General features: G+C 45.4%; 1 pseudogene; it reads left to right on the top strand.

Moving 5' to 3' along the window:
* Positions 1–24,976, top strand: part of LOC124009447 — a 128,687-nt pseudogene that overhangs the window by 21,749 nt on the left and 81,962 nt on the right.

The raw sequence follows: 24,976 nt of genomic DNA, 5'->3' as shown, positions 1-24,976 counted from the left end.
AAGGCCCTTCTTGCCTTGTCTCTCAGATCGTTCACAGCTTTGTGGAAGTTACCCGTGGCGCTGATGTTTACACATACCTCTGCTTAGTTTTTTTTGTGCTCTAGGGCAACAGTGTCTAGATGGAATTTGTATTTGTTGTCCTGGCAAATTGACCTTTTTTGGAACACCATTATTTTTGTCATTCTGAGATTTACTGTTGGGGCCAAGATCTGACAGAATCTGTGCAGAAAATCTAGGTGCTGCTGCATGCCCTCTGGTTTGGGACAGATGCATCAGACCTCAGGACAAGACCCAGAAGCAGACAGTTTGACATAACAAAGGTGAATTGCAAAAACTGGGCAGGCAAACGACAGGTCAAGGGCAGGCAGAGGTGGATAATCCAGGGCAGTGTCACAAGGTACAGAACGGCAGGCTGGGTCAGGGCAGGCAGAGGTGACACTGCCCTGGATTATCCACCTCTGCCTGCCCTGACCCAGCCTGCCATTCTGTACCTTGTGACACTGCCCTGGATTATCCACCTTGTGACACTGCCATTCTGTACCTGACACTGCCCTGGATTATCCACAAGGTACAGAACGGCAGGCTGGGTCAGGGCAGGCAGAGGTGGATAATCCAGGGCAGTGTCACAAGGTACAGAATGGCAGGCTGGGTCAGGGCAGGCAGAGGTGGATAATCCAGGGCAGTGTCACAGAACGGTGGGTCAGGGCAGAAGGTGGATAATCCAGGGCAGTGGGTACAGAATGGCAGGCTGGGTCAGGGCAGGCAGAGGTGGATAATCCAGGGCAGTGTCACGAGGTACAGAACGGCAGGCTGGGTCAGGGCAGGCAGAGGTGGATAATCCAGGGCAGTGTCACGAGGTACAGAACGGCAGGCTGGGTAGGGCAGGCAGAGGTGGATAATCCAGGGCAGTGTCACAAGGTACAGAACGGGAGGCTGGGTCAGGGCAGGCAGAGGTGGATAATCCAGGGCAGTGTCACGAGGTACAGAACGGCAGGCTGGGTCAGGGCAGGCAGAGGTGGATAATCCAGGGCAGTGTCACGAGGTACAGAACGGCAGGCTGGGTCAGGGCAGGCAGAGGTGGATAATCCAGGGCAGTGTCACGAGGTACAGAACGGCAGGCTGGGTCAGGGCAGGTAGAGGTGGATAATCCAGGGCAGTGTCACAAGGTACAGAATGGCAGGCTGGGTCAGGGCAGGCAGAGGTGGATAATCCAGGGCAGTGTCACAAGGTACAGAATGGCAGGCTGGGTCAGGGCAGGCAGAGGTGGATAATCCAGGGCAGTGTCACAAGGTACAGAACGGCAGGCTGGGTAGGGCAGGCAGAGGTGGATAATCCAGGGCAGTGTCACAAGGTACAGAACGGCAGGCTGGGTCAGGGCAGGTAGAGGTGGATAATCCAGGGCAGTGTCACAAGGTACAGAATGGCAGGCTGGGTCAGGGCAGGCAGAGGTGGATAATCCAGGGCAGTGTCACGAGGTACAGAATGGCAGGCTGGGTCAGGGCAGGCAGAGGTGGATAATCCAGGGCAGTGTCACGAGGTACAGAACGGCAGGCTGGGTCAGGGCAGGCAGAGGTGGATAATCCAGGGCAGTGTCACAAGGTACAGAATGGCAGGCTGGGTCAGGGCAGGCAGAGGTGGATAATCCAGGGCAGTGTCACAAGGTACAGAATGGCAGGCTGGGTCAGGGCAGGCAGAGGTGGATAATCCAGGGCAGTGTCACAAGGTACAGAATGGCAGGCTGGGTCAGGGCAGGCAGAGGTGGATAATCCAGGGCAGTGTCACAAGGTACAGAACGGCAGGCTGGGTCAGGGCAGGCAGAGGTGGATAATCCAGGGCAGTGTCACAAGGTACAGAACGGCAGGCTGGGTCAGGGCAGGCAGAGGTGGATAATCCAGGGCAGTGTCACAAGGTACAGAACGGCAGGCTGGGTCAGGGCAGGCAGAGGTGGATAATCCAGGGCAGTGTCACAAGGTACAGAACGGCAGGCTGGGTCAGGGCAGGCAGAGGTGGTCAAAACCAGGAAAACTAGAGCGTAAAACAGGAGTACGGGGGAAAAACGCTGGTAGGTTTGACGAGACGAACTGGCAACAGACAAACTGAAATCACAGGTATAAACGCACAGGGGAAAATGGGCAACACCTGGAGAGGGGTGGAGATGAGCACAAGACAGGTGAAACCTTCCATGGTGTGACAAGATTATCAGCAAACAGTAGATGTTTTACTTTAGATTCTAGACTGTTCGAGTGCTCTCGCTAATTTGTTTATAGATATATATCAATCAGTTGAGGTCAGAAGTTTTTCCAACAATTGTTTACAGACAGATTATTTCACTTATAATTCACTGTATCACAATTCCAGTGGGTCAGAAGTTTACAAGCTTCTAATTGACATCATTTGTGTCAATTGGAGGTGTACCTGTGGATGTATTTCAAGGCCTACCTTCAAACTCAGTGCCTCTTTGAATTGACATCATGGGAAAATCAAAAGAAATCAGCCAAGACCTCAGAAAAAAATTGTAGACTTCCACAAGTCTGGTTCATCCTTGGGAGCAATTTCCAAACACCTGAAGGTACCACATTAATCTGTACAAACAATAGTACGCAAGTATAAACACCATGGGACCTCGCAGCCGTCATACCACTCAGGAAGGAGACGCGTTCTGTCTCCTAGAAATGAAAGTACTTTGGTGTTGAAAGTGCAAATCAATCCCAGAGCAACAGCAAAGAACCTTGTGAAGATGCTGGAGGAAACAGGTACAAAAGTATCTATATCCACAGTAAAACAAGTCCTACAACGACAACCTCAAAGGCTGCTCAGCAAGGAAGAAGCCACTGCTCCAAAACCGCCATTACAAAAGCCAGACTACTGGTTGCAGCTGCATATGGGGACAAAGATCGTACTTTTTGGAGAAATGTCCTCTGGTCTGATGAAACAAAAATAGAACTGTTTGGCCGTAATGACCATCGTTATGTTTGGATGAAAAAGGGTGAGGCTTGCAAGTTGAAGAACACCATCCCAACCGGGAAGCACTGGGGTGGCAGCATCATGTTTTGGGGGTGTTTGCTGCAGGAGGGACTGGTGCACTTCAAAAAAGGAAGGGAAATTATGAGGAAGGAAAATTATGTAGATATATTGATGCACAATCTCAAGACCTCAATCTGGAAGTTAAAGCTTGGTCGCAAATGGGTCTTCCAAATGGACAATGACCCCAAGCATACCTCCAAAGTTGTGACAAAATGGCTAAGGACAACAAAATCAAGGTCCTGGTGTGGCCATCACAAAGCGCTGACCTCAATCCTATCGAGAATTTGTGGGAAGAACTGAAAAGGGTGTGCGAACAAGGAGGCCTACAAACCTGACTCAGTTACACCAGCTCTGTCAGGAGGAACGGGCCAAAATTCACCCAACTTATTGTGGGAAGCTTGTAGAAGGCTACCCGGAATGTTTGACCCAAGTCAAAGAATTTAAATGCAATGCTACCAAACACTCAATTAGCATAAGAAATAAAAGCTGAAATAAATAATTGTCTATACTATTATTCTGACATGAGACATTCTTAAAATAATAAATTATCCAAACTGACCTAAGACAGGGAATTTTTACAAGGATTAAATGTCAGGAATTGTGAAACTGAGTAAATGTATTTGGCTGAGGTGTATTTAAACTTCTGACTTCAACTGTATATTGAAAAGGGTGGGGCTTAAGCTGCATCCCTTTCTCACCCCACGGCCCTGTAGAAAGATGTGTATTTTGCCAATTTTTACCCCGCACCTGTTTGCGTACATTAATTTTATTATGTCGCATGTTTTTCCCCAACACCATTTTCTATCAATTTATATAGCAGACCCTTATGCCGAATTGAGTCAAAAGCTTTTTGGAAATCAACTAAGCATGAGAAGACTACCTTTGTTTTGGTTTGTTTGTTTGTCAATTAGGGTGTGCAGGGTGGATATGTGGTCTGTCATACGGTAATTTGGTAAAAAGACAATTTGACATTTGCTCAGTATGTTATTTTTACTGAGGTCAAATTTGTCTCCACTTTTTTTGTGGATTGGGGTGATCAGTCCTTGGTTTCAAATATTGGAAGATGCCAGAGCTAAGGATGTTTAAGAGTTTATGTATAGCCATTTGGAATTTGTGATCTGTATATTTCATTTAGGATGCCGTCAACACCACAGGCCTTTTTTGGTTGTATTTTGTTTGTATTTTGTCCTGTAGTTCATTCATTGTAATTGGAGAACCCACTGGGTTCTGGTCTTTAATACTTTATTCGAAGATTTGTATTTGATCATGTATATGTTTTTGCTGTTTCTTTGTTATAGGGACAAAAAAGATTGGAGAAGTGGTTTATCCATCTCCCTTTTTAGATAGACATTTTGTTTAAAGTTTTCCAATAAGTGGTTAGATTTGATTGATTCCTCAATTACATTGAGCTGATTGCTGATGTGCTGTTACTACTTTTTCCATAGAACATTTCTGTATTGTTTTAGTGACTCAACATAGTGAAGGCGTCGGCTCAGGTTCTGAGTCTCTGTTTTTAGTCAGATAGATATTCAGAAACGTTTCTTAGGGTTTCATTCTTCATCAAACCATTTGTCATTGTTTTTAATTTTCTTAGGTTGTCCGCTTGGCATTTTTAGATTTGATAGGAAAGCTGAGGTCAAATATATAGTTTAGGCTTTCTACTGCCAAGTTTACACATTAACTTCTCACTGTAATAGTGATCTATGGATTGAAATTGATGTTGCCTAATTGTTTTTTGGTATGTTTCCACACTACATTCCTTCCATCTATAGCATTTCTTAATATTATTCAGTTCCTTTTGGCTTTGATGCCTCATTATTTAGTATTGCTCTGTTTGGGTCTGGCTGTGATCTGATAAGTGTTAGTGGGCTGACTGAATGCTCTGAGAGACTCTAGGTTGAGGTCAGTGATAAATTAATCTACAGTATTACTGCCAGGAGATGAGTTTATAGGTGTACCTACCACAGGAGTCCCCTCGAGGCCTACCATTGACTATGTACAGACTCAGGATGTAACAGAACTGCAGGAGTTGGGACCCTTTTGTTGTTTTGTCATAGTTGTGTCTATGAGGGAGGGAATACTGTCACCTCCAGGAAGGTGTTTGTCCCCTTGTATGCTGAGGGTGTCGGGTTCTTGTCCAGTTCTGGCATTTAGGTCGCCACAGACTAGTACATGTCCCTGGGCCTGGAAATGATTGATTTCCCCCTCCAGGGTGGAGAAGATGTCTTCATTAAAGTATAGGGATTCTAGTGGGGGGATATAGGTAACACACAGGGGTACATTTCTCTCTGTTAAGATGATTAATAATGGCATTTCTAGCCACATGTAAAATGTTCCTGTTTTGATTAATGTAATAGTGAGTTAGGTCTGCTCTATACCAAATGAGCAGACCCAATGAGTCTCCTCCCTGTTTCACACCTGGTAGTTTGGTTAATCTGACTACCAGCTCTCTGTAACCTAGAGGGCAAACAGGTCCGTCTCCTGTATACCATGTTTCTTGTAGGATGACCGTGTCTGGGTTCATGCTCTTAAGGCCAAAGGCAGATGACCTCAGACCTTGTATATTCCAGGATGACATAGTAAACACATTGTGTTCCATACTGTAGTGTTTTCGTGAGGTTTAGGCCTGGCCCATTACAGAGCATGTTGAGCATCTGATACATACATCTCTCTCTCCCTGCTTTTGCTAAGTTTTTAGTCATTTAGCAGATGCTCATATTCAGAGCGACTTGCAGGCGCAATTAAGGTGATGTGCCTTGCTCAAGGGCACATCGGCAGCGTTCGGTTACTGGCCCAACTCTCTTAACTGCGAAGATACCTCTTTCTCTCCCTGATTTCTCAATTCAAAGGGATTTATTGGCATGGAAAACATATGTTTACATTGCCAAAGCAAATTAAATAGACAAACAAGGGAAACATTAGTGAACATTACTCTCTCAAAGTGTAGATGTTTCAAATGTTATATTATTGGTGGTGTACAGTGTTGTAATAATGTGAAAATAGTTGAAGTATGAAAGGGGAAATAAATAAACGGATAAATATAGGTTGTATTTACAATGTTTTTTGTGCTCCTCTGGTTGCCCGTGTCCCATGGCAACGGGCCACACATCTTGCTGCTGTGAATACACACTGTGGTATTTCACCCAGTAGATATGGGAGTTCGTCAACATTGGATTTGTTTTCAAATTCTTTGTGGGTCTGTGTAATCTGAGGGAAATATGTCTCTCTAATGTGGTCATACATTTGGCATGAGGTTAGGAAGTGCAGCTCAGTTTCCACCTCCATTTTGTGGGTAGTGTGCATCTAGGCAGACCTGGCTCTGGAGAGAAGACCGGGTAGAGCGGCCTTTCTCAATAGCAAGGCTATGCTCACTGAGTCTGTAAGTACTCTAGGTTCATCTCTCTGTAGGTAAGGGCTTTGTGATGGATTGTGTGGGTGTCGCTTCCTTTTCAGGTGGTTGAAGCATTAACAGCTCTTCTGGATTTTGATAACTAGCAGGTATAGTCTTTCTCTCCCTGCCTTTTCTCTTCTCTCGCTCTCTCTCTGCCCCCCATTCTCCTGCTTTCCCCACAGTCTCACTCTATTTGTGATGACTTAGACAAGTGGTATTTCGTGTCCATTTAGATTGTCTGCACCTCTGTGCGGCACTATTGAAACCTTTCCAATGTCTATAACTGTATGTGCAGGAGATTACAAATGGACTTCCTGGTTGGTCACAAAGCAGGTTCAATGAGTTAGTCACCTGTCTTTGATTAAAAACACAGAAATAACTATTGATGTTCTGCCTAATTTAAGAAAGCTAAACTTGTGTGTGTGTGTGTGTGTGTGTGTGTGTGTGGAGCCATTAAAATTTTAAATTGAGCACACAACCATTCAATCCCCATAGACAAACATTGGCAGCAGAATCGCCCATACTGAAGAGGTCATAGGATGCCACCTTTCCAACAAGTCAGTTAGTCAAATCTCTGCCCTGCTCTAGCTGCCCCCGGTCAACTGTAAGAGCTGTTGTTGTGAAGTGGAAACGTCTAGGAGCAACAACGTCACAGCCTTGAAGTGGTAGGCCACACAAGCTCACAGAATGGGACCACCAAGTGCTGAAGTGCACAGCACGTAAAAATAGTCTGTCCTCGGATGTAACACTTTATACTGAGTTCCAAACTGCCTCTGGATGCAACGTCGGCACAACTGTTCGTAGGGAGCTACATGGGTTTCCATGGCCAAGCAGCCCCATACAAGCCTAAGATCACCATGTGGAATGCCAAGCGTCTGCTGGAGGGGTGTAAAGCTCACTGCCATTGGACTCTGCAGCAGTGGAAACATGTTCTCTGGAGTGATGAATCTGGGTTTGGCGGATGCCAGGAGAACAGGACCTGCTTGAATGCATAATGCCAACTGTAAACTTTGGTGTAGGAGGAATAATGAGCTGGGGCAGTTTTTCATGGTTCGGGTTAGGACCCTTAGTTCCAGGGAAGGGAAATCTTAGCACTACAGTATACAATGACATTATAGATGATTCTGTGCTTCCAACAGTTTGGGGAAGGCCCTTTCCTGTTTCAGCATGACAATGCCCCTGTGCACAAAGTGAGGTCCCTAAAATGGTTTGTTGTGATTGGTATGGAAGAACTTGACTGGCCTGCACAGAGCCCAACATCAGTCCCCGACCTCACTAATGCTCGTGGGTGAATGGAAGCAAGTCCCCACAGCAATGTTCCAATATCTAGTGGAAAGCCTTCCCAGAAGAGTGGAGGCTGTTATAGCAGCAAAGGGGGGGACCAACTCCATTTTAATGCCAATGATTTTGGAATGAGATGTTGGATGAGCAGGTGTCCACATACTTTTGGTCATATAGTGTATATAGTAGACTCATAGGTTAAAAGTAGTGATCATGTAGTCTGTGTTTTTGGTTGTTGAGTCAATAAATCCATGCCCATTGCAAGTGTTTCTTTCATAAAAAATGTAATTATTTCAGAATAGTGCTGCAAGTTGGCTGTAGTATACGCCTCTGTCCTACATCCCAAATCCCACCCTATTCCCTATATAGTGCACTACTTTTGACCAGAGCCCTATGGATGCACCTCTCTCATCAGTCCTCCTGGCGCCTTCCTCCAATCCCCTTTCAGCGTTTTATCATCAGGGCTAATTTCTGCCTGTAATCTGATTATGGGCTCTGAGAAGGTTTAGCACCCTGCCTGCAGAGCCTCTCTCTCTTTCTCTCTCTCTCTCCCTCCTCTCTCTCTCTCCCTTTGTCTCTCCATCTATTTTCTCTCTGTCTACATTGAGCTCCCTGGTTGAGCTCACTCGTATACACATAGTGTCTGTCAGACTGCTGCGTGGTCTGAGCTGGAGATCCACTCCCGCTCTGTGCTGTTGCCTGGCTGTGTCTGTTTGTCTGCATCACTGCTGCTGTGACTGTCTTTGAGCTTCGTTAGCTGCTGTCACCCGGGACAGGGGGCCTGTCATCCGCGTGTGTGTTCCGTCTGTCTTCAGCCTCCTTACAAGTATGTTCCGGAACCCATGGATCACTAATTATCTCAGCCATGTCAAATACGGTTTCGATGGGCAAGGTAAGGAGGAGGAGGAGGACGAGGAGGGGGGGTGTTAGCAGTACTGTTAGCACTTATTGTCCACTCATAGTAAGGAATTGTTCTTGTGTTGTGCAGAGAGGTGAGAGATTCCAAGGGCATGCTCTCTTAAGGAGGGGACTAGTTTGTTACTGTGTCGACTGTGTGTGTGTGTTAATAATTACTCAGATGTCCATCTGTCCATTTTGTGGACTTTGAGTTGCTGTTTCTTTGTTACTTCTCACCTGATTCAAACTGTCCTGGTGTTAAACAGGTGCTTTATCCTTTGTTGTCCATGAATCATTGTATTGCAGCAAATCTTAACATCCCTCTCCTCCACGCACTTCAAAGGCTGTACTGTATGTACAGAGGTAAGATTTTAATTTGAGCCAGTTTGCTACAGCAGGAAATGTGAGTTATGATATGGATTATAATTATTGGATATTTTTTTTGTAGGGGTTGATACATTTTGTTGATGGGGCTAATCAAGTCTGACCATTTTTTTTGTGTGGAAATTACAAACTTTAGAAGCCTTTCTAAACCTTGAATACATATACTGTCTCAGCAGCAAAAGAGTGATCAAATTAAGATCCTACATCTGTATCAAGCTTCTCAGAGTAGGAGGGCTGATATAGGATCAGTTTGGCCTTTTTTTAGATCAAATTGAGTAAGATTACATTGACAGCGGGTCCCTGATCCTGGATCAGCACTCCTAATCGGAGAAGCCTAATACAAACGGCTCTAGATAAGACTGGAGGATGACTGAGAGGGCGGTTTGCATGATCTTTGCTGAAGATGACACACTCTAGTCTCTCTTGGTTCCTGTGACGCCTGCCTGCGTGTGGACAAGACGAGCACCATTTTAACATGGTCTATTTTTCACTTGATCTTTTCCTCTGTGCATTTATAGAAAATCTCTTTTATTCACTGAGCTCACTTTTGACAGTTGCCCACGACAAGCTCAGGAGACCATGTTCTTTTCACTCGGCTGCCCTCGAAGCAACCAGACATTGCCATGATGTGGCGCGACTGACATATCTCTTCTTGACGGCCCAGTGCTGTAAAAACATGATTTCCATGTCTCAAGGCTTAAAAGTCCTTCTTTAACCCGTCTGCTTCCCTTCATCTACACTGATTTAAAGTGGATTTAACAAGTGACATCAATAAAGGATCATATCATTTCACCTGGTCAGTCTGTCATGGAGAGAGCAGGTGTTCCTAATTTTTGGGGGGTTGGAATAATACTGTGAAATTGTGAGGATGATAACAATGCCCTTTTAGAGTAAGAGCTGTTTGAAAAGACGGCCTGAAATCCCACCTGTTCTGGTGGGCTGGATGGTATCACTAGGCGGTAAATAACTTAATAAACCAATAAGAAACGGAGTTACTAACCTCTCTGCCAATCACAGCTAGTTTTCAGTTTTCCCCTCCCCACTCAGACCACTCCCAGACAGTCCCAGCAAAATTCTTGTTTGAGAAATTGATCTTTACTAAGAAGCTATTTTTCACCATTTTTATTGAAAATGATCACAGTGAGGTACTTAATTGTTAACCAGAAATGATTCAATATTGAGATTTAAAAACGTCTGCCTTGGACTTAAGATGACCTGACTAACACTCACAGGCCAACTCTAATCGCTCCATCACCACCCATGACAACACCTACACACACACTGCTTTGCTGCACAGTTCATTGCTCTGTCTTGGTCTGGTCTTTATTGTAAAATGAACGTGTTCTCAATGACTTACCTGGTTAAATGGAGGCTACATAACCTACAACTACCAACACTCCCACCGTAACTCCTGGCTGGGCCACTCCTCTTTGTCGTCATCCATTTGCTTATGGGGCAAAAATAACCAATACAGGTGTATTCTGGGGTAGAGGAGCCTTGCCCACTAACTTGACCTGCTCCTATACTGGAGAGACACTTCACCACAGGGTTATGTTGCTGCCTGCCTGGAGTAGAGGGACTGTCAACTATGCTATGATGTACCTATTTAGCCAGAACCTAGATGGGTCTGGTTTTACCTTTTCGGACTAGCTTTATTGTTGGACGACAGTGGGAGTTGATTAAAAATGCTTATTTAATGAATGTACCTTGGTTGGAGAGCAAGACTGTGTTCCTTTCCCGCTGATTACACTACATGGCACCTGCTCATTGAACATCTCATTCCAAAATCATGGGCATTAATATGGAGTTGGTACCCCTTTGCTGCTATAATAGCCTCCACTATTCTGGGTAGGCTTTCCACTAGATGTTGGAAAATTGCTGCTATAACAGCCTCCACTCTTCTGGGAAGGCTTTCCACTAGATGTTGGAAAATTGCTGCTATAACAGCCTCCACTCTTCTGGGAAGGCTTTCCACTAGATGTTGGAAAATTGCTGCTATAACAGCCTCCACTCTTCTGGGAAGGCTTTCCACTAGATGTTGGACTTGCTTTTTTCAGCCACAAGAGTATTAGTGAGGTCCGGCACTGATGTGTGCTCCCGAGTGGCACAGCGGTCTAAGACACTGCATCTGTGCTAGAGGCATCACTACAGACCCTGGTTCGATTCTAGGCTGTATCACAACCGGACGTGATTGTGCGTTGCCCTATGGGACTCCCAATCGGCCCAGCGTCATCCGGGTTAGGCTTTGGCCGGGGTAGGCCGTCATAGTAAATAAGAATTTGTTCTTAACTGACTTGCCTAGTTAAATAAAATTGAGGCGAATATGCCTGGCTTGTAGTCGGCGTTCCAATTCATCCCAAATGTGTTTGATGGGGTTGAGGTCAGGGCTGTGTGCAGGCCAGTAAAGTTCTTCCACACCGATCTCGACAAACCATTTCTGTATGGACCTCACTTTGTCATGCTGAAACAGGGAAGGGCCTTCCCCAAACTGTTACCACAAAGTTGAAGCACGGAATCATCGACAATGTCATTGTATGCCATGGCGTTAATATTTCCCTTCACTGGAACTAAGGGGCCTAGTCCCAACCATGAGAAATTCCTCCTCCACCAAACCTTAGTTGGCATTATGCATTCGGGCAGGTAGTGTTCTCCTGGCATCTGCCAAACCCAGATTTGTCTGTCAGACTGCCAGATGGTAAAGCGTGATTCATCACACTAGAGAACGCGTTTCCACTGCTTCAAAGTCCAATGGCGGAGTGCTTTACACCACTCCAGCAGACGCTTGGCATTGCACATGGTGATCTTAGGCTTGTGTGCAGCTGCTCGGCCATGGAAACCCGCTTCCGACGAACTGTTATTGTGCTGACGTTGCTTCCAGAGGCAGTTTGGAACTCGATACGGAGTTGCAGCACTCGGCGGTTCCATTCTGTGAGCTTGTGTGGCCTACCACTTCGAGGCTGTGACGTTGTTGCTCCTAGACGTTTCCACTTCACAACAACCGCTCTTGCAGTTGACCGGGGGCAGCTAGAGCAGGACAAAGATTTGACAAACTGACTTGTTGGAAAGGTGGCATCCTATTGATGTTGAAAGTCACTGAGCTCTTCAGTTCTCTTCCATTCTACTGCCAATGTTTGTCTATGGAGATTACATGGCTGTGTGCTCGATTTTTATTCACCTGTCAGCAACGGGCGTCGCTGAAATATCCAAAATCACTAATTGCTTTTGGACATATAGTGTAGCTTTACTTTCACAGCTCTTGACTAATGCTATTAGACTCTGTTGAGAAGGGAAAAAAACAGTTTCCCTTTTTTCCCAGGGTTATTGTTGATTTCAGGAGTGAATGCCTCATTTATAATATAATAATAATATATGCCATTTAGCAGATGCTTTTATCCAAAGCGACTTACAGTCATGTGTGCATACATTCTACGTATGGGTGGTCCCGGGGATCGAACCCACTACCCTGGTGTTACAAGCGCCATGCTCTACCAACTGAGCTACAGAAGGAAGGCTGGAGTCTAGTTCTGGTTATCGAAAGTGTGTAATTCCCTAAAAAATTTCCATTTTAGATTATGATGAACAGATTGCAGTGGGAGAATTGATCATTTTTGAACATGGTGGATTCCAGGTTTTTTTTGGATTCCAGTTATCAATGGCACATTTTTGATAGTATGGACTTTTCCTCTCTGTTTCTCTCCAGGCTTTGGAACTGAAGCTCCAGCCAAACTCTGCACTTCAACCTCACTACCAACTGAAGCTCTGAGGTGGGAAAAACCATGTTATATGCACTTACAGTATGTGTCATGCTCTACTCACGTTTATCAGGGGGAAACCATGTTGTATGCACCTACAGTATGTGTCATGCTCTACTCACGTTTATCAGGGGAAAACCATGTTGTATGCACCTACAGTATGTGTCATGCTCTACTCAGGTTTATCAGGGGAAAACCATGTTGTATGCACCTACAGTATGTGTCATGCTCTACTCACGTTTATCAGGGGAAAACCATGTTGTATGCACTTACAGTATGTGTCATGCTCTACTCACGTTTATCAAATTTTTCAAAGCAGTATAACTTCCCCATGTTTTAAGCTCAGAGTCTGTACTTTCGTAAAGTGTAAAAACAAAATGAATATACAACCTAGATACAGTCGTCTGGGCCCTGGTAAGAAGTTGTGCACTGTAGGGAATAGGGTGCCATTTGGGACTCGACTATTGTATATGCCATATCGTCAGGAAAAAGGGGGTAGATGAGGATAACGGTAGGTTCTTCAGACTGGTTTAAGACTCGTCTTTCTTGCCTAGTAAGCATTAAACGATGGACAAGCTTGGAGCAGCTTATCCTAAGATGCTTTGTTCAGAACAGTAGTTCCTCTATTAGCATTGCTTTGTCTGCCATATTCCGTAGTCTCTTTCTATCCTGATGGAATTAACATACTCCTGAAACTGAAGCATTTCAAAGCTAGTCATGTGATCATTCAGTAATGTGTCATAGAGTTGTACTGTTTTGCACTGGGGACCATTGTAAAATCTTTTGATTGACAAGTAAGAGGGTCGGAGTCGGTGTGTCATTGTGACAGCAGAAATGTTTAGAAGATATTTGCCTGGGTATGTATCCTTTTGATTCCCCTCTATAAAGCCACTAATACATGATCCTGATGGTTTCCTGGAGGTGGGCCATGTTGGGGTTAGGGGTTAACCTGTGCCAGGTCTTGTTAGCCTCATTCTTAGCTAGATCCCTCCCTCCCTCACGGAAGTGGATGGCTCAGCACAGTACAACATTACCTGCACTGACCATGGGGGACTGACCAGACCATGGGGGACTGACCAGACCATGGGGGACTGACAAGCTGTTTATTCCCTTAAAGGGACAATCTGCAGTTGAAACAATAACAAAGCGGTCGTCACACTACTGTTTCGGAATAAAGCTACGGGATGGGTCTGGAGAAATGTAACCACTCTCAAATGTATAGACAGAGCTATGATGCAAAGACTAACCATCAATGATATTACAATTATAGATTTGACCATGTTTTAAGGCTCACGTGTTTACATTACATTGTGGTTGTTTGCAAACATTGGAGTAAAACAACATTTTTACTCTGATGGGGTACGGCAGTTGAACTAAGCACATGAGGCATTTGTAAGTTATATTCTTTGAGAATTCATGAGTATACAGTATATCATTAATTTATAAGTCCAAAAATGTATGTAGCAGCTGCAGATCGACCCTTTTTAAAGGCAGTGAATATAGTAGTAGTAGTAGACAATGTTGTCTTCACAACCTTCAAATGGTTTATTACCGCCACCAACTCAGTGGACTTGTGGTTGGTGTCCGCCTTGAGATTAGATGGTTGGACATTCAATCTCATTTTGAGTTGTACCAAAGAGTCAAAAAATGGAACCCTATTCCTCTCTGCATGACACTCCGCATTAAGAAGATAGATTGTGGCCCTGCGATTAGGCTAGCGTCCTGCGATTAGGCTAGCGTCCTGCGATTAGGCTAGCGTCCTGCGATTAGGCTAGCGTCCTGCGATTAGGCTAGCGTCCTGCGATTAGGCTAGCGTCCTGCGATTAGGCTAGCGTCCTGCGATTAGGCTAGCGTCCTGCGATTAGGCTAGATAGGCTAGCGTCCTGCGATTAGGCTTAGGCTAGCGTCCTGCGATTAGGCTATTAGGGCTAGCGTCCTGCTAGATTAGGCTAGCGTCCTGCGATTAGCGTGCTGCGATTAGGCTAGATCTAGCGTGCTGCGATTAGGCTAGATAGGCTAGCGTCCTGCGATTAGGCTAGCGTGCTGCGATTAGGCTAGATAGGCTAGCGTCCGTCCTGCGTGCTGCGATTAGGCTAGCGTGCTGCGTTAGCTGCGATTAGGCTAGATAGGCTAGCGTGCTGCGATTAGGCTAGATAGGCTAGCGTGCTGCCTGCGATTAGGCTAGCGTGCTGCGATTAGGCTAGATAGGCTAGCGTCCTGCGATTAGGCTAGATAGGCTAGCGTCCTGCGATTAGGCTAGATAGGCTAGCGTCCTGCGATTAGGCTAGATAGGCTAGCGTGCTGTCCAGGAGGTGTACTTGTATATCAAGCTGCCTCACACGACAGAAACAGGAGGTGGGCTCCTGCCCCTATAGGTTGTTCTGTCTGAGACAATGACATGTATGACTTTAGAGTAATTTGATATCCATTATGTGAGATGTATCCTGTATGAATTTGTGTTGGTACTTTACTGAACACTGGAATACATCGTACATGTATATATAAAGTGCCTTCAGAATGTATTCAGACCAGTTTACTTTTTCCACATTGTTATTTTAATTTGATTCTAAAATGGATTCAATAAAAACAATTCCTCAATCTACACACATTACCCCATAATGACAAAGAGAACATAAACAAACAAAACAGAAATACCTTATTTACATTAGTATTCAGACCCTTTGCTATGAGACTCAAAATTGAGCTCAGGTGCATCCTGTTTCCACTGATCATCCTTGATGTTTCTACAACTTGATTGGAGTTCACCTGATTAGACATGATTTGGAAAGGCACAAACCTGTCTACATAAGGTCCAACAGTTGATCAGTGCATGTCAGAGCAATAACCAAGCCATGAGGTTGAAGGAACTGTCCGTAGAGCTCCGAGACAGGATTGTGTCGAGGCACAGATCTGGAGAAGGATACCAAAAACATTTCTGCAGCATTGAAGGTCGCCAACAACAGTGGCGTCAATTCTTAAATGGAAGAAGTTTGGAACCACCAAGACTTATCTTAGAGCTGGCTGCCCAGCCAAACTGAGCAATCAGGGGGAGAAAGGCCTTGATCAGGGAGGTGACCAAGAACCCAATGGTCACTCTGACAGTGCCCCAGAGTTCCTCTGTGGAGATGGGAGAACGTTCCAGAAGGACAACCATCTCTGCAGCACTCCACCAATCAGGCCTTTATGGTAGAGTGGCAAGACGGAAGCCACTCCTCAGTAAAAGGCACATGACAGCCCGCTTGGAGTTTGCACCTAAAGGACTCTCAGACCATGAGAAACAAGATTCTTGGCCTGAAAGCCAAGCATCATGTCTGGAGGAAGCCTGGCACCATCCCTATGGTGAAGCATGGTGGTGGCAGCATCATGCTGTGGGGATGTTTTTCAGTGGCAGGGACTGGGAGACTAGTCAGGATCGATGTAAAGATGAACGGAGCAAAGTACAGAGAGATCCTTGATGAAAACCTGCTCAGGACCTCAGAATGGGGCAAAGGTTCACCAACAGGACAATGATCCTAAGCACACAGCCAAGAAAATGCAGAAGTGGCTTCAGACAAGTCTCTGAATGTCCTTTAGAAATGCTCCCCATCCAACCTGACAGAGCTTGAGAGGTTCTGCAGAAAAGAATGGGAGAAACTCTCCAAATACAGGTGTGCCAAGCTTATAGCATCATACCCAAGAAGACTCAATACTGTAATCGCTGCCAAAGGTGCTTCAATAAAGTACTGAGTAAAGGGTCTGAATACTTGTGATAATTCAGTTATTTTTAATTAAAATTGCAAACATTTCTAAAAACCTGTTTTTGCTTTATCATTATGGGGTATTATGTGTAGATTGATGAGGGGGAAAACACCATTTTAATCCATTTTAGAATAAGGCTGTAACGTAACAAGTTGTAGAAAAATCCAAGGGGTCTGAATACTTTCTGAAGGCCCTGTACATCTTGAATAGCAAGTCTCATAATATGATGCTAGATTCATCTGAACTTTCAGCTTTCAGAACGACTATTCATTCCGGGACAAGACTGCGCTGGTAAGGAGTGCTACTGATCTCGACGCAAATCTTCTGGCAGTCCTTCCCAAAGGTGAGTTCCATCCCGAACACCGACTGCATCCGAATGGCACCTTATTCTCTTGGCACTACTTCTGAACAGGACCCATAGGGCTCTGGTCCTAAGTGGTGCACTAGATGGGGAATAGGTTGCTATTTGGGATTCATCCTTTAAAATAGGAATAATAGACTAATGTTACTGTCATCCATCATGTTTTGTAATTTTGTTTTTCCTTTTTCTTTCCCAGTTTCAGAATTAAAGAAACATTTTGAAAGTGTTGTCTCTATTGATTTGGACATGAACAGGTATGTTTCCATTTGTGGATTCAGAACCCTTGACAATGACAACCCTCCCTCTGTCCCTCCGTTTCCATACATCCTTTCAATCCTCATCCACTGTCAGTTACCTCAGACCGTTTCCATACATCCTTTCAGTCCTCATCCACTGTCAGTTACCTCAGACCGTTTCCATACATCCTTTCAGTCCTCATCCACTGTCATAGTTACCTCAGACCGTTTCCATACATCCTTTCAGTCCTCATCCACTGTCAATTACCTCAGACCGTTTCCATACATCCTTTCAGTCCTCATCCACTGTCATAGTTACCTCAGACCGTTTCCATACATCCTTTCAGTCCTCATCCACTGTCATAGTTACCTCAGACCGTTTCCATACATCCTTTCAGTCCTCATCCACTGTCATAGTTACCTCAGACCGTTTCATGTTGATACTACAGTAGGGTGACAAAATTTCGGTAACTTTCCCAAAATTCCCAGGTTTTCCAGAAATTCTGATTTGAAGATTTCCGGATGTCCTGTTTCTTCCTTTTGAAGAATGTGGTTGTTTTGTATTTATTTGTTTTGTTAGTGTATTTCCTATGCTATCTTCATGGACCTTGGTCTCAATGGGACTCCCTGCTAAAATAAAGGTGAAATAAATTATGCAAACCGTTTCAGTATGTGATAACTCAGTAATCTCTGTATCCACCTGTCTGGTATGAAGCAGCAAGGAGAGGATAGCCAGGCGTCTGGAGGGTATTGATAGTGACGTTCCTCCTGCCCTGACGCCCAGCTGTACCGGCCTGGTGGTCAACCGTATCCTGGAGGAGGACCTGCCACGATACACCCGGGCCTCAGACCCCTGTGAGCCAATCATGGGTATGTATGCTGACCACGTTTGGGTGACTACCTGTTTCTGCTCCCTTGTCAACTCATCGTGTCATGCCATGTTTGAAACGTTGTGTTCGTATGATTTAGGGTGTGTTCCCTATATCACGGGTATCCAACTCTTACCCGGAGCCTGGTCGGGAACCTGGTGCTTTTCTATTCTACCGGATTATTAATTGCACCCACCTGGTGTCCCAGGTCTAAAAGAGTCCCTGATTTAGAGGGGAATCACCCACCTGGTGTCCCAGGTCTAAACGAGTCCCTGATTTAGAGGGGAATCACCCACCTGGTGTCCCAGGTCTAAACCAGTCCCTGATTTAGAGGGGAATCACCCACCTGGTGTCCCAGGTCTAAACCAGTCCCTGATTTAGAGGGGAATCCCTGATTCCCTGATTTAGAGGGAATCACCCACCTGGTGTCCCAAAACCAGTCCCTGATTTAGAGGGGAATCACCACCTGGTGTCCCAGGTCTCCCTGAAAATCCAGTCCCAGGTCTAAACCAGTCCCTGATTTAGAGGGGAATCACCCACCTGGTGTCCCAGGTCTAAATCAGTCCCTGATTTAGAGGGGAATCACCCACCTGGTGTCCCAGGTCTAAACCAGTCCCTGATTTAGAGGGGAACAATGAAAAGAACTCAGTGGAACTGGCTTCGAGGTCCAGATTTTGAATTTGATACGGCTCTGGTCATAACGTGGGCACGATATAGGCAGTAGTGACATTTGGGACAAATCATTACTGTGTGTTTGTCTCCCTCTGGTTCCACAGTGAAACGTTACAGCAGAGAAGACATGGAGATCCCACAAATGCAGGTGTCCTCCCCAGACAGACGGTCCAGGGCCAGACCGGAGGACCAGCCTGGACCGGCCGCCCAGCCCCACACGGAGCCTGTCCTATCCCTCCCTGGCGGCCCAGGGGACCCAGTCAGCTCCAAGGCTGAACGGATCGCCCGCTACAAAGCCGAGCGCCGTCGCCAACTCTCTGAGCGTTACGGCGTCGTCCTGGATCAGGAGATCAACATGGACTACTCCCCCCGTTACTCGCGCTCACGTAGAGAGTCCGACGTCTCCGACAGAGGGGCCCCAGCAGTCACCGAGCGTAGGAGAGATGGAGAGGAGGTGGAGGAGGGAAGAGAAGGAGGGAGGGAGAGTTCTCGCAGGGCTCCCTACAGCTCCAGACTGGGCCGGGTTTTCATGCAGGCTCACCCTGCTGAGGCTGACCAAGCTCCTGCCCCAGGCCACAGTTCTGCCCATACCCAGGCCCCTCCGCCCACCCAGGCCCCTCCGCCCACCCAGGCCCCTCCGCCCACCCAGGCCCCTCCGCCCACCCAGGCCCCTCCGCCCACCCGGGTCACCACCTTCTCAGAGCAGGAGAGGATGATAAATCTGGAGAACTATCGGCTGGCCCAGGAGAGGACAATGGCAGGAGGGCCCAGAGGAGCCAGCAGTAGGCCACAGGATACCCTCAATACCCAACACCAGCAGACCCTTCCCCAGGCCAGCCCTCTGGACCAGCATCTCAGTCCCCCTTCATCCAGGGCCTCATCCAGGGAGTCTTACAGAGTGGATGCCGTCCCCAGCTCCCCCCTGACAGCCCGCCGAGCCTCCCTGCCCTACGGCATCGCCCCTGGGGACCTGTTCGTCGAACAGCAGGCTCAGGCCGTCCTCAGCAGACATGGGTGAGTTCAAATCCACTTTGCTATTATGAGGCACTCTGTCTCCATTGAGTTTGATCAATGGATCAAGTTTCAAATGCACTGTATGCACATCCAATGAGTTGCTGGTAGAAAGAACAAACACCTAAAATACAGACCATCCCCAAATCCAGAAACAAAATCAAGAAAGCGTTCAGTATTATAAAGAGACATTATTGCATGGCACTCATATTGCTCAGTTGAAAACCTGGTTTAAAAAAACCCCAGAAGAAACGCCTCACGGCACAACGCCTCTCCCTTATTTTCACCTAGATAGTCTGTGTGTATTAATACGTAGCAATGTGTGCCTTTTAAAAAAAAACATCATTTTTTTAGTTTGGTCCTTGAGCTGTTCTTGTCTATTAATGTTCTGTATTATGTCGTTTTTGTGTGGACACCAGGAAGAGTAGCTGCTGTTTTTGCAACAGTGAATGGGGATCCTAATAAGATACCAAAAAATAGACACCCTCACACTAATGAATGTTCCTGTGGGTTTGTCAGGCTTGAACCTTCAGGTCATCAGTAATGTTTTCTATGAGTTCAGATTAGGTCATGGCCATTTTATAATAACACACTCTCAGAGAAGTTCGATCTCTGTATCAACTCTGGTTGCTTTCAGCATTGACTGACCACTTTAAGGATTAGTTGCTGTATGTTGTTGCCCTTGGTAACAGTGTGTTAATTGTGCCATTTAGGGGCTGTATCCAGACTGTGGTCACAGTGTTTTATCACACTAAGCACTGCTCTGGTTTTATAGAGGAGGTGCTCTGCCTGCCAGGGCATCTCATCAGGGTCCTTCGACTGGGTACTGGGTGCGTTTGAGAGGGGGTAGAGGGAACCATCAATTACGGGGGGGGGGGCGGTTGTTCAGTGGGTTGGGTTTCACAGCTTGCCCTGTGAGGCAGACCTGAGGCCAGACCAGAGGAAGAAGGGGTGAGAGCACATGTTTCAGATACTATAGCCTGTTACGAAACCATTTAGCCAGCCTACTGCTATCGCTACACTTGCTAAGTCTAGTGTTTCTAGGCCTGGCTAAATGATCTTTAACCTGTCTGAAACACTACGCAGGCCCATTATGTCCTGCTCTGTTATTGTATAGGTCTGATGGTACAGTTCAAAACACTATGTATTGTCCTGTAGCCTGGCAACCTTGTCTCAGAGCCACTGGTCTCTCCAGACAGACTCAGGATGTGATACTGTTGCTGACGCCCAGTATATCGATGTAGCTAGACCTACTATGTACTTATTATAGCTAGACTGGTTTAAAGGGGCTTTTTCAGCTGAATTTAAGAGAAGATCAGTCAAGATTAGTCATAGATTAGTCAATCTAGTTTAACACAAGTTGCAACAGGGAGACTCCTTCCAGCACAGAAGCAGAGAAAATGTCTAATGTGCCTTTTGGAGATAAGCCCTTTAAATTCTAATCCGACAGTATCAAATGTTCTGTAAACACCGGCCCGAAAGGCTGCGAGGAGGACACAACACCAGCTGCTACAGAATCACAGAGATGCATTATCAGTGTGTCCTTGGCCCAGTGTTGCGTCAGACTTTAACCGTAACATTGATACGGACAGTTAAACAGGTCAACGGTAGGAACCTCGGTACTTAGTTACAGTTAGACAGGTCAACGGTAGGAACCCCAGTACTTAGTTACAGTTAGACAGGTCAACGGTAGGAACCTCAGTACTTAGTTACAGTTAGACAGGTCAACGGTAGGAACCTCGGTACTTAGTTACAGTTAAACAGGTCAACGGTAGGAACCTCAGTACTTAGTTACAGTTAGACAGGTCAACGGTAGGAACCTCAGTACTTAGTTACAGTTAGACAGGTCAACGGTAGGAACCCAGTACTTAGTTACAGTTAGACAGGTCAACGGTAGGAACCCCAGTACTTAGTTACAGTTAGACAGGTCAACGGTAGGAACCCCAGTACTTAGTTACAGTTAGACAGGTCAACGGTCAGAACCTCAGTACTTAGTTACAGTTAGACAGGTCAACGGTAGGAACCCCAGTACTTAGTTAGCCGACAGAAAATCAGTTGAGGAATTAAATGATTCGTCATTAGTTGGTGACAAAACACAGGAAACACCAACAAAGTGTCTTAATAGGCCATTGGGTCACGTGACGCCAAAATAGATTCTACAAGTGTGTGGATCTCTTCCAAGAGAAATCCCATCATTTGGTGTTTTGTTGACGGTGATGTAAAGCGCCGTCTCAGGAGCCGCTCCGGTATCTTCCATTAGTGTTCAATTGAGATCTGGTGACTGAGACCCTTTAAACCCCTTTTGAAACCCCTCTTTCAAAGCCACTTAGATCTCTTCTTGGTAGCTAATATAATGGGCAACTGGGCATTTTTATACGTGACCCTAAGCATGATGGGATGTTAATTGCTTAATTAACTTTGGAACACCGTGTGCGTGTGGAAGCACCTGCTGTCAGTTTGCTTTGTATTCCTCATTTACTCAAGTGTTTCCTTTTATCTTGGTAGGTACCTGTAGTTGTTCTAATGGCCCAGTCTGTCTTCTCCTGTAGCCTGGCAGCCTTGTCTCAGAGCGACTGGTCTCTCCAGACAGACTCCGAAGGTGATGCTGCCTCTCAGTCTCTTATCAGCTGGCCATCCAGGTACTGTAGTAGGAACATATTGTATGGGCAGACCTGGGTTCAAATACTATTTGAAACCTTTCAGATACTTTCAATGTTTTCTTTAGCCTGCCTGGAGTGCCAGGTAGGCGGGGTTTGCGCTTTCAAGACCTTTCTATTGGTTTCATTGTACCAGGCAAGTTCAATCAAGCACAGATACAGTATTTGAAACTATTTCAAATCGTATTTGAACCCAGGTCTGTGTACAGTATGGGTGTGTCTGACCTGTAGACCCCAAAACACTTCCCTAACCCATCCTCTCGAAGGATACCCTAATAGTGTGTATGTGGATATTATATAATCATAGTTAGCATTCCCCTAATAATTTTGTAATCTCCAAGTTAACAGGTGCTTAACTTGTAATCAACATTTTGCATGCTACATCCACTTAGTGTCTTACGATGTTAAGAAAAATCTATCTTTCAAATGTCATCAAACATGCTTATCAGGGAATTGTAAACCTGTTGCACACGACTGCCACAAGTGAATGCTTTGGTCACACTTGAGTAATTGTACCCCACAATGAAATCCGGGAGGAGACTGTTAATCTTTCTCTGTCCGTACGTCGCAGGTAATATGTCAGACAGCACTGGTCCGATTTTGACGCAACTTGTGTGAATGATGTCTCTTGCCATAGAGATGCGGCATTTACGAAAAATACACTGATTGGCCAGATGGTGGCGCTATCACTTAGAAAGGTCACACCCCTCACACAGTTTGACCAAAATTCATGAAATTTTGTACATATGTCCTTCATATGTACATATGTCCTTCTCTTGCCTCGGGGACCCATAAGGTCCACCGGGATGGATTTTCTGTCATTTTTTATTTTGTGAAAAACACTTAACACTACTCCTCTGGATAACAATAATAGTAGAGAGAATCATTTATTTCAGCTTTTATTTCTTTATTTCTTCATCACATTCCCAGTGGGTCAGAAGTTTCCATACACTCTATTAGTATTTGGTAGCATTGCCCTTTAAATTGTTGAACTTGCGTCAAATGTTTCAGGTAGCCTTCCACAAGCTTCCCACAATAAATTGGGTGAATTTTGGCCCATTTCCTCCTGACAAAGCTGGTATAACTGAGTCAGGTTTGTAGGCCTCCTTGCTCACACATGCTTTTTCAGTTCTGCCCACAAATTTTCAATGGGATTGAGGTCAGGGCTTTGTGATGGCCACTCCAATACCTTGACTTTGTTGTCCATAGGACATTTTGCCACAACTTTGGAAGTATGCTTGGGGTCATTGTCCATTTGGAAGACTCAATTGCGACCAAGCTTTAACTTCCTGACTGATGTCTTGAGATGTTGCTTCAATATGTCCACATAAGTTTCCTTCCTCATGATGCCATATATTTTGTGAAGGGCACCAGTCCCTTCTGCAGCAAAGCACCCCCACAACATGATGCTGCCACCTGTGTTTCACAAAGAATGGTGTTCTTTGGTTTGCACGCCTCCCCCTTTTTCCTCCAAACATAACGATGGTCATTATGGCCAAACAGTTCTATTTTTGTTTCATCAGAACAGAGGACATTTCTCCAAAAAGTACGATCTTTGTCCCCATGTGCAGTTGCAAACCGTTGTTTGGCTTTTTTTTATGGTGGTTTGGAGCAGTGGCTTCTTCCTTGCTGAGCGGCCTTTCAGGTTATGTGACTATAGGATTCATTTTGCTGTGGATATATACTTTGGAACTGGTTTCCTCCAGCATCATCACAAGGTCCTTTGCTGTTCTGGGATTGATTTGCACTTTTCGCACCAAAGAATGTTAATCTCTAGGAGACAGAACGCGTCATCTCCCTGAGCAATATGACTGCTGCGTGGTTCCATGGTGTTTATACTTGCACACTATTGTTTGTACAGATGAACATGGTACCTTCAGGTGTTTGGAAATTGCTCCTAAGGATGAACCAGGCTTGTGGAGGTCTACACTTTTTTTTTTCCTGCGGTCTTGCAGCGCGATCTGCGTCAGAAATAGAACTGACTTCTGTTTTAGCCCTTGGCAACGCAGATGCTTGTTGGCGCGTGCGAGCAGTGTGGGTGCAATAATTGGATAATATAGATTTCTAAATGTATTTTTCAGCGAGTGGTGTAGTCAGCCTGTTAGTGTATGTACAATTCTACTGTATATAGCCTCGCTACTGTTATAGGCTTGCTACTGTTATAGGCTTGCTACTGTTATAGCCTCGCTACTGTTATAGGCTCGCTACTGTTATAGCCTCGCTACTGTTATAGCCTCGCTACTGTTATAGGCTTGCTACTGTTATAGGCTTGCTACTGTTATAGGCTTGCTACTGTTATAGGCTTGCTACTGTTATAGGCTTGCTACTGTTATAGGCTTGCTACTGTTATAGGCTCGCTACTGTTATAGGCTCGCTACTGTTATAGGCTCGCTACTGTTATAGGCTCGCTACTGTTATAGGCTCGCTACTGTTATAGGCTCGCTACTGTTATAGGCTCGCTACTGTTATAGGCTCGCTACTGTTATAGGCTCGCTACTGTATATAGGCTCGCTACTGTATATAGGCTCGCTACTGTATATAGGCTCGCTACTGTATATAGCCTCGTTACTGTATATAGGCTTGCTACTGTTATTATTTTATATCTTTACTTATTGTTCACCTAATACCTTTTTTTGCACTGTTAGTAAGTAAGCATTTCACTATAAGGTGTACACCTGTTGTATTCAGCATTTCACTATAAGG

The sequence above is a fragment of the Oncorhynchus gorbuscha genome, linkage group LG22, assembly GCF_021184085.1.
Source record: "Oncorhynchus gorbuscha isolate QuinsamMale2020 ecotype Even-year linkage group LG22, OgorEven_v1.0, whole genome shotgun sequence".
Taxonomy (NCBI): domain Eukaryota; kingdom Metazoa; phylum Chordata; class Actinopteri; order Salmoniformes; family Salmonidae; genus Oncorhynchus; species Oncorhynchus gorbuscha.
Note: the sequence above shows the minus strand (reverse complement) of the source record. Positions and strands in the feature narration are given on the sequence as shown.